General features: G+C 42.9%; 1 pseudogene; it reads left to right on the top strand.

The window, feature by feature from the left end:
* LOC102756689 overlaps positions 1-2,757 on the top strand; it is a 5,711-nt pseudogene extending 2,954 nt beyond the window's left edge.
* The last annotated feature ends 6,289 nt before the right edge of the window (positions 2,758-9,046 follow it).

The raw sequence follows: 9,046 nt of genomic DNA, 5'->3' as shown, positions 1-9,046 counted from the left end.
TAAATACAGATGTAACAGGGCAATAGACACAGAACCTGGCTGGAGAACCTAGCGAGAGAACATGGCAGGAGAACCTGGACAGAACCTGGCGACAGAACCTGGATGGAGAACACAGTGAGAGAACATGGCAAGAGAACCTAGAGAAACTTGGCTGGAGATCCTGGCTAGAGATCCTGGCTAGGCTGCTGATCAACTGAACGCTGCCTCCGTGTCCTTCCTTCTTTGCCGACTACGTCCACACCTTTGGGGACCCCTGGACCTGCTGGGGTCGGACCCCAACAGTTGTATATTTGAAATTCAAACTTAGGAAGAGATTCTGGGTCGAGGTGGAAAGGTACACAATAAAAATATCCTTATCCCACTCCTAATTTCCAGAAACAGGACTGTAGAGTCAGTGGAATCCTTAGATGTCTCACTAAGTCCCCCAAAGGTAGCAAACCAAATGGAGGCCCTTTCTTCTCTTCTGGCTGAGGAAGAATGGAAGAACTTTTAGAAAATGAAAGAATGTGAACACTGAGCTTACTCTCTGAGAGGGAAGGGAAGGCGCAAGGGCTCCACACTGAGTTGAGGAAACTATCCAAAGATACCTTGCAAAGGAAGAATAGATGTGCCCCAAATAGTCGCATGTCACTGGTAGAGGATGTTTAATATCATCTCAGAAGAAGGAGAGGATGCTAATAAGAAAGGTGCCGATGGAGAGTATACTCTCCGTGGAGTATGCTGTCCCACCTTCTCAATTCCTCACAGAAGAAGAGATAAACTCCTCAAGCCACAAGCTGTAGCAGAGCCAGAAAAACAAATGGACATCCACTATAATGGAAAACACAGAGAAGTGACCCTCAAGAATATTAGGCATTGACAGAAGGCAGAGAAACAGCCTGGCAACTGTGCAAACATACAACTGCCAAATAAAACTAAGCGAAACAAGGTGGGGAGAATAATACAGCATGTAGAAGTTGTAAAGACAAAGAATGCAACTGAGAAGAAACTAAAGCTCATGGAACCAAAGAAAATTCCTCACAAATGCTTTCTGCTACAGAACAACTTAATAAAAACATGAATTCAATATGAAAAAAACCAAGAAAATAAAATAATAGAATTGCAAAAGGCGTTAGAGATCTAAGGAAATAAATTGAGGATCCTTTTTATTATGGAATCAATTAGAGCCATGTACAAAATAGGTACTATTGAAAATTCAATTACTGATATGCAGTAAGGCACAAAAATGAATGTACAGTAAAAGGAAGATGAAAGCTATTAGAGAAGACAAAGATGACCTAGCATAAGAATAATTAGGGTTCCTGAGGTAGAGAACTCAACAAATGAGAAGATACAATCAAGATATAATATTAGCATATTTCTCTACCAGAAATACACCTTTATATTCAGTTGACTTACAAGGGTGCAAGACAATTCAATGGGATAAAGAAAACTCTTTTTAATAAATGGGACTAGGACAATTGGTTACCTACATGGAAAAGAAAGAAGCTGGATCTCTATCTCACACCACATACAAAAATTAAACAGATCAAAAACCTAAATGTAAGAGCAAAAATCATAAGCTTTAGAAGAAAACATAGGCATACATCTTCATGACCTTGGATTAGGCAATTGGATTTCTTAGAATAAAACCAAAAATGGAAGCAACAAAAGAAAAAAATAGATAAATTAGACTTCACCAAAATTAAAAACGTTTGTGCTTCAAAGGATACTATCACAAAAGGGATAAGGCAGCCCACACAATGGGAGAAAATATTTGCAAGTCATATACCGAATACAGATTAGGATCTAGAATATATGAAGAGCGCTCACAACTAAATAATAAATACACCGACAGTAAGTGGAGTGAGGCTTGGTAGCAGGAACACGGAAGGGGCTCAGGGCCAGGCTGCCCCCACTGCCCGCGGGCCAGGCCAGCAGCAGAGCGCTGGATCTCCCCAGGTTGGCGTGTTCCAGCTGCCTCCAAGACCAGTCATCGTGGACAAGTGCCACCTCCCACGCCGGGAAACCAGGGTCTTGAGTTCTGAATTCATTCCTCCAAGAGGAAGAACAAATTTTCCAAAATTTCAAACGGAAAGAAATGTTAAGGAATGAGAAAAGTACTCCACCTTCCAGAGTTCTATGTTGGAAGCATTCTTTTATTATTACAACCCATATGCAAATGGAAAAACCAGTCAGTTCCTGGGGCTCCAGAGATCAGGAAAAGCCGTGGGCACTGCTTTCATCCTTAGGAATACTACTGAAGGACAAAGTGTCGAGGTTTGGTTTGAACTTTAGAATCCTAGAACCCAGGAGATCCAAGTGGTCAAATTAGAAAGCTGACTGGGTGACAGCTTGCTATGCTTGCGAGATGCCCTTCCTGGACACAGCACTTTGGATATTAATATGAAGCCAATAGTATAAGAATCGAGCCAAGAAGTTCCTGTCAATCAGTTGGTAGTAAAAATGAAGCCTAAGCCCTGGTCCAAACGCTGGGAATATCCAAAGTTTAATATTAAAGGAATCAGATTTGATCTTTATTTAACCGAAGAAAGTGCAAATGAAAGAAGCTCAGAAGTGGAGTCAGCCATGGCTTGAGTTTATATGATGAGGGAATATGATACTGCAATATGGGATGAAACTGAAGCATCGAAAATGTCCTGATCTGAAAATGAATTTAGCTACTTGCAGAGGATATACTGACTCTCAGAGGATTTTTTTTAGAGACCATTTTAATTTCCTGTATAAGGACATAGCCATTAAATCAACTAAGCATTCTTTATTTTATGAGTATTGTTCTTAAAAATAGCACATCAGTTTATTACTTTAAAAAGAGATATATGTAAAAATAAATAAATAACAAATATACTGACAACCTAATTTAAAAGCGTTAAGGTCGGAAGGGGGTCCAGGAGCTGATGCATGCCTCCACCAGGCAGATGGTGACTCAGATACTGGCCCCTTCCTAGAATCGGTAACAGGCCAGTGCACCAGGCAAATGGTGACGCAGATACCGGTCCCGCCCTGGAATTCTTAACAGGTCAGCTACCAGGCAGATGATGACACCTGGAAACCGTGAGGACCCCCGCACCCCCGCGGCGGAAACTCCCACAGCTCATGCTCCCCCGCCCTCACTGAACAGCTGTATAAAGAAAGCTCCCCCCTCCCTGTGGGTGCGGATCCACGTGCCCTGTCTTTGGGACCCGTGGGTCGCCCGGGGATGCAGAATAAAACCTTTCCTTTCTTTCTTTTCTGATTAACTCAACTCTCTTTATTTCCTACGCCGCCTCCTGAGCCACCTAACCTAACAAAAAGTGGGCAACAGATTTGAATAGTCATTTCTCCAAAGAAATAGACACATGGCCAATAAGCATATAAAAAGATGCTCAACAACATTAGCCATCAGGAAAATGTAAATCAGGGGGTGAGTGAATGCTACCTCACATCCACTAGGATGGCTGTTATTAAAAACATTATCTGAGAATGTGGGGGAAAAATGGAATACTTGTGCTAGGGGGAGGAAATGAAACATGAGAAACTTACTGAATGTGTTAAGGAGAGGGACTGCGGCCTGGAAAAGGTTACCAATTGTATTAGGGTCAGGAACCATGGCAGAGAAAAATTGCTAGATTGTCTTAGAAAAACAATATGTTATGATATGCTCCATCCAGGTGTGACTCCGTTTACCTCTCCTTTGTGCTTATGAACTTTCTGTGAACTTCTAAGGAACCGCTAATGAAATGCTTTGTATTTTTTTAACACTGTTTTGCTATAAAGGATCATACTGCACCCTTAATCTCTGCCACATGCTCCGAAGCTCCCAGAGGGGGAGATAGGCGCTGTGGTCAGCTGGCCAGCTTAATAAAGGCTCTTAAATTTAAATTCTGAGTCGGTGGTCTATCTCGTTGAGCTAACCCATAACATACTTACACACTGCTAGGAGTATAAAATAGTGCAGCTGCTTTAAAAAACAGTCTGGCCCTGCTGGCATGGCTCAGTGGTTGGACATCGACCTATGGACCAGGAGGTCATGATTCGATTCCCAACCAGGGCACATGCCTGGGTTGTGGGCTCACTCCCCAGTGTGGGGCATACAGGAGGCATCCAATCAATGATTTTCTCTCGTCATTGATGTTTCTATCTCTCTCTCCCTCTCCCTTCCTCTCTGAAATCAATAAAAGAACATCTTTTTTTAAAAACACACACAACCTGAGCATCCTGGAACCAGTTGCCTGTTGGTTCTGTATGGGGATCCCTGTTCGTGGCGTCAGATATGGGGGGAATGGTGTTCTCTCTTCTTACGACCAGCGGAGAGAGAAAGCGGGGGTTATGAAACCTTGAATAGAATGCGACAAGGTTTTAAGGAAAAATGAATAAAACAAGACTGGGACAGAAATAGAGGTAAGCTGGGACCAGTTGTGACGTCTGCTCTCTGATAGATGAACAGGACCCAGAGCCGATGCAGCAGCTTTTATTTATAGCCAAATACCAGGAAGTTTTACTAAGGGTGAATAAAAAGGGGAATGTGTGCATTTTTGTAGCTTCCTCGTAAATAGTCACCGAATAGCATTCATTCCTGGTGCTTGTGACTAGATTTAGATAAGAACCCGTTTCCCCGGCACCTGACTTTGAAGGTCAACTGAGGCATTCCCACCTCTTGGTTAGACATACCCCCCAGATAAGGCTCTGCCTTCCTCATGGGTTCAGTCGACATGAATTTAAAAGAAAGCCAGCGCCTTCCCCTGGCAGGGGCCTTCCACAGTTTTGTTTCTCTGGAGAACCCTGACTAGTATAGATTTTTCCAAATCGATCCTTTAGATTTGCTCCAGATGACTTTTTTTTCTATTAAATTTAAATCAAGTGAATGTGTTTCTATTAAAAATAGCATTCCTGGTTATGATGTCATTTGGCAAAGGGTTTCAACCAATCTTTATGAAGACTGGAATTTCATATTAGAAAGCCACTGCATGGTATTCATAGTTACCCACCCAATAAACTGTATGTGGTTCTCATTCTATAGGGTAGGCTCAGGTATAAATCCCATTAAATCTCCAAGTACAGAATCAGCCACATGGAACCCCAACTGAAGACTGAATACTGATGGCCAGAGACCACAATCAGGTAAATGCCACTCTGGGAGGGCTGTGTTCGCCGTGTTTATTCTCTGCATGTGCTACATGCGAATTATAGCACAGGAAATATGGTTAGAGAGGGCAAAATCCAAGTTCCTGTTTCCAGATTAGCATATGCTGTCTCCACCCAGAGGATGTGGAATTCATGGGAAGAACTAGAAAACAAGCATTCTTCAGTCTACTTGGTGATGGGGTTGGAAGTGGGGCTGTGATCCTGGGATCCTTTCCTTCACTTGCTGCCCTGGCTCAGGACCACCTGCACACCCACTATAAAATACAATAAGCCTCTTCCATCTACATTCCAGCTAACATTGTCCATGTCAGAAGGCACAGGTAGAAGACCTTCTAGAGCAGCGGTTCTCAACCTTCTGGCCCTTTAAATACAGTTCCTCATGTTGTGACACAACCATAAAACTATTCTTGTTGCTACTTCATAACTGTAATGTTGCTACTGTTATGAATTGTAATGTAAATATCTGATAAGCAGGATGGTCTTAGGCGACCCCTGTGAAAGGGTCATTCTACCGCCAAAGGGGTCGCAACCCACAGTTTGAGAACCGCTGTTCTAGAGACAATGTCACCTGTTTGATACTGGATCTATAATCGGATATGAACCTTAATCTGCAAGTGCATTGTGCAGTAGGCCTGCTGTTATGGGATGGGCTGGGCATAGTGCCTGTCAAGGGTTCCGCATCGTTTTGTGGTTAAACACATGGGCTTTGCAGACCCAATATCTGGGTTCAAATCCAGACTCTATCTAATATAAACTCCATGATTTGGGGCATATCACTGAATTCCCACATTTACTATTTTGTTGTAAAATGAGGACTATAATATACTTCATGCGATTGATGTGCGAATCAAATGAAATGATTCATAATATCAGTGCAAATTCTTTCAAATGAAGGAAGTCTGCCCTGTTAAAAAATAATAAAATAAATTAGATGTGAGTCTGGAGGTTGAGAATCCAAGCCAAGAAGGAGGAATTTAAGGTTTCATGTAATTGTTCAAATGCTTTCACTTTGAGTTGATTCTCTCTAGGATTTCAGTCAATTCCTGAGTGAGGTGTGTGTTTAAGGAACCCTTTTCAGTCAATAACCTACAGTGTACAAAATGTTTTTGGTTTTAGAGACTAACAGAAATTAAGTGTGTAATCTTCTCTTGCAGTCAACAAGCTTCAGAGAGAGGTTCCATTGTCATACGGGAGAATTGGTCCCATGATGCCGTCGAAATCAGGTGTCATTTGTTCATTTATTCAACAGATATTTAGTGAACATCTGCTATGTGCCAGGCTCCATGCCAGGCACAGGGAATGCAACAGTGAACAAAAGGAACAAAAGCTCCCTGCCCTCAAAGAGTTTACATTCACTCATTCAACAAGTTCTTTGATTTTGCTACCTCTAAGGCATATGTGCTTTTTCCCCCCATTGATATTGAAACTTTATTGTTGCCACTTAAAAAGCAAAACTATGTAGTTCACAAATTGGGGGAAAAAAAACAAACAAACATAACAAAACATAAGGGCCATGTCATGTGGTAGCTTATTAACAGCCTGTGGTGTCACACTCCTTGGCCCATGTTCTGGCTCCATTATCAGCTTGGTGACTATGGGCAAGTTTCCTAACTTCTTTTAAGGCTCAGTTTTCTCATCTGTAAAATGGGTATTATAATAATAGGATCTTCCTCATAAGCTTATCCTGAGGGGTAGAGATGATCTATGTAGAGAGTTTAGCAACTAGACACATAAAAATTGAGCGATAAATGTTAGCTGTTAATAATAGCAAAAGTGTTTATAATACAAAAACAACACCTATTTTGATTATAGAAAAATCCCTTGAAAAAATGAATATTTAATGCTGATTTACTTCAGGGACCTAAATACAGACAACAGAAACTTAAGCTGTTATCTCTTTTCAGTAACTAAAAATTGAAGTTGAAATAAAACATTTCTGAAATTATAATGTAAGTCAATAAGGATGTGATTTGTTTCAAGTCTCTCAGTACAAACAGTCCTGAGGCACAATGGTTTGACTTAGAATTTTTCAAGTTAATGATGGTGCAAAAGCGATACATGCTCAGTAAAAACTGTACTTTGGGTTTTGAGCTTTGATGTAGGGATATAGTATGTGGTCTGATACTCTCTCATGGTGCTGGGCTGTAGCGAGCCACAGATACTGGGCTGTCATGCTTTTGCTGAATAACATTTCCTATTAAATGCCCATACTTTTTTTTCCTTTTTAAAAGTTATGAGATCACTTCTTTTCCAAGAATAATCCTATGTACTTAGTTCATTAAAGCAATTTTCTACCATCAGCTGTCAAGTTTTTTTAAATGATCACTAAGTGTTCACCCTAAGATTATCAATGTTATGTGAATAGTAAACTTGTTTTGAAGATTTATGTCCATTTTATAAAGTTACTAGAGGCCCAGAGCACGAATTCGTGCATCTTGAAAGGGACTATGGGCCACGAGGCTGCGATGGGCACAGGGGTGGGTCTCGGCCCATCCTCTGGGCCCCCACCCGGCCCCTCCCGCTGCAGCCTGGTCACCTGTCTGTCAGCAGCCCTGCTCCCACCACTGCTGCTCCCACTCATGGTGCCACCCCGCTCACACCCACTGATGGTGTGAGCAATTGATTCCAGCACTGGCAGTGGGTAGCAGTGACTCTGGTGCCAGCTGTGGGTGCGAGCAGAGCCAGCACCGGCAGCAGGTGCGTGCAGCGGCTGTCAGCCCCAATCGCCCCTCAGGAACGGGGAGGTGGAGAAGCCCTGAAGGGCAATTGGAGCCAGTAGCCACCGTTCACACTCACCGATGGCGCTGAGCTATCGGGGCCAGCTCTGGGAGCCAGGGGTGGGTGCGAGCGGGGTGGCAGCAGATGCGAGCACCGGGCAGGACAATGGGGTGCGGGAGCAAATAATTTTCAGTAACCACCAGAGGCTCACCCGATGACAGCAACCAGCGCCCTGCCTTGGTTGCTGCCTGCTCCACCATCCCGCCACAGCGGACGCCTGCCATGTTCCACGTTTTGCCCCCTGCTGTTGATGCTAGCCATGTTCCACGTGCGCCCCCTGGTGGTCAGTGCACATCATAGCGACTGGTTGTTCTGCCGTTTGGTTTATTTGCATATTAGGGTTTTATAGATATAGATATCATTTGTACTGAAAAGATAACTTACATACATACTGTTAATTTTTCTCAAAGAACTTCTTAGAAATACAGTATAAACTTTTAAGAACCACAACAGAGTCCACTATGGCTCAACTTTAAAGATTTTCTTTCTTTCTTCTTTTTTTAATCCTCACCCAAGGATATTTTTTCATTGATTTTTAGGTAGATTGGAAGAGAGAGGTAAAGACAGAGAGAAATACAAATTTTAGAGAAACACATCGATTGGTTGCCTCCTGCACCTGCCCTAACCAGAGCCCAGTCCAGGGAGGAGCCTGCAACCAAGGTACGTGCCCTTGACTGGAATCGAACCTGGGGCCCTTTGGCTCACAGGCCGACACTCTATCCACTGAGTCAAACCAGCTAGGGCCTTAAAGATTTTCTTAAAACTGCCCCTGGCTGGCTTGGCTCAGTGGATAGAGCATCAGACTGTGGATTAAAGGGTCTTGGGTTCAATTCCAGCCTAGGGCACATGCCTGGGTTGCGGGCTTGATCCCCAGTGTGGGGTGTGCAGGAGGCAGCCAGTCAATGATTCTTTCTCATCATTGATGTTTCTATCTCTCCCTTCTTCTCTGAAAGCAATAAAAAATAATAATAAAATAAACCGTGAAAAAGGATTTTCTTGAAACCCACTACAAATACTGGCTCAAAACCATATCCCAAAGTTACACCACACAAGACTTTCTTATTGTTGACTATTACAAATGTACTCCAGCCCCTCTCCCCCAACCTCCTCCACCCAGCCCCTCCACCCAGCCAGGACCCCACCC

The sequence above is a fragment of the Myotis davidii genome, unplaced genomic scaffold, assembly GCF_000327345.1.
Source record: "Myotis davidii unplaced genomic scaffold, ASM32734v1 scaffold281, whole genome shotgun sequence".
Classification (NCBI taxonomy): domain Eukaryota; kingdom Metazoa; phylum Chordata; class Mammalia; order Chiroptera; family Vespertilionidae; genus Myotis; species Myotis davidii.
This window is presented reverse-complemented; position numbering and strand designations above follow the sequence as displayed.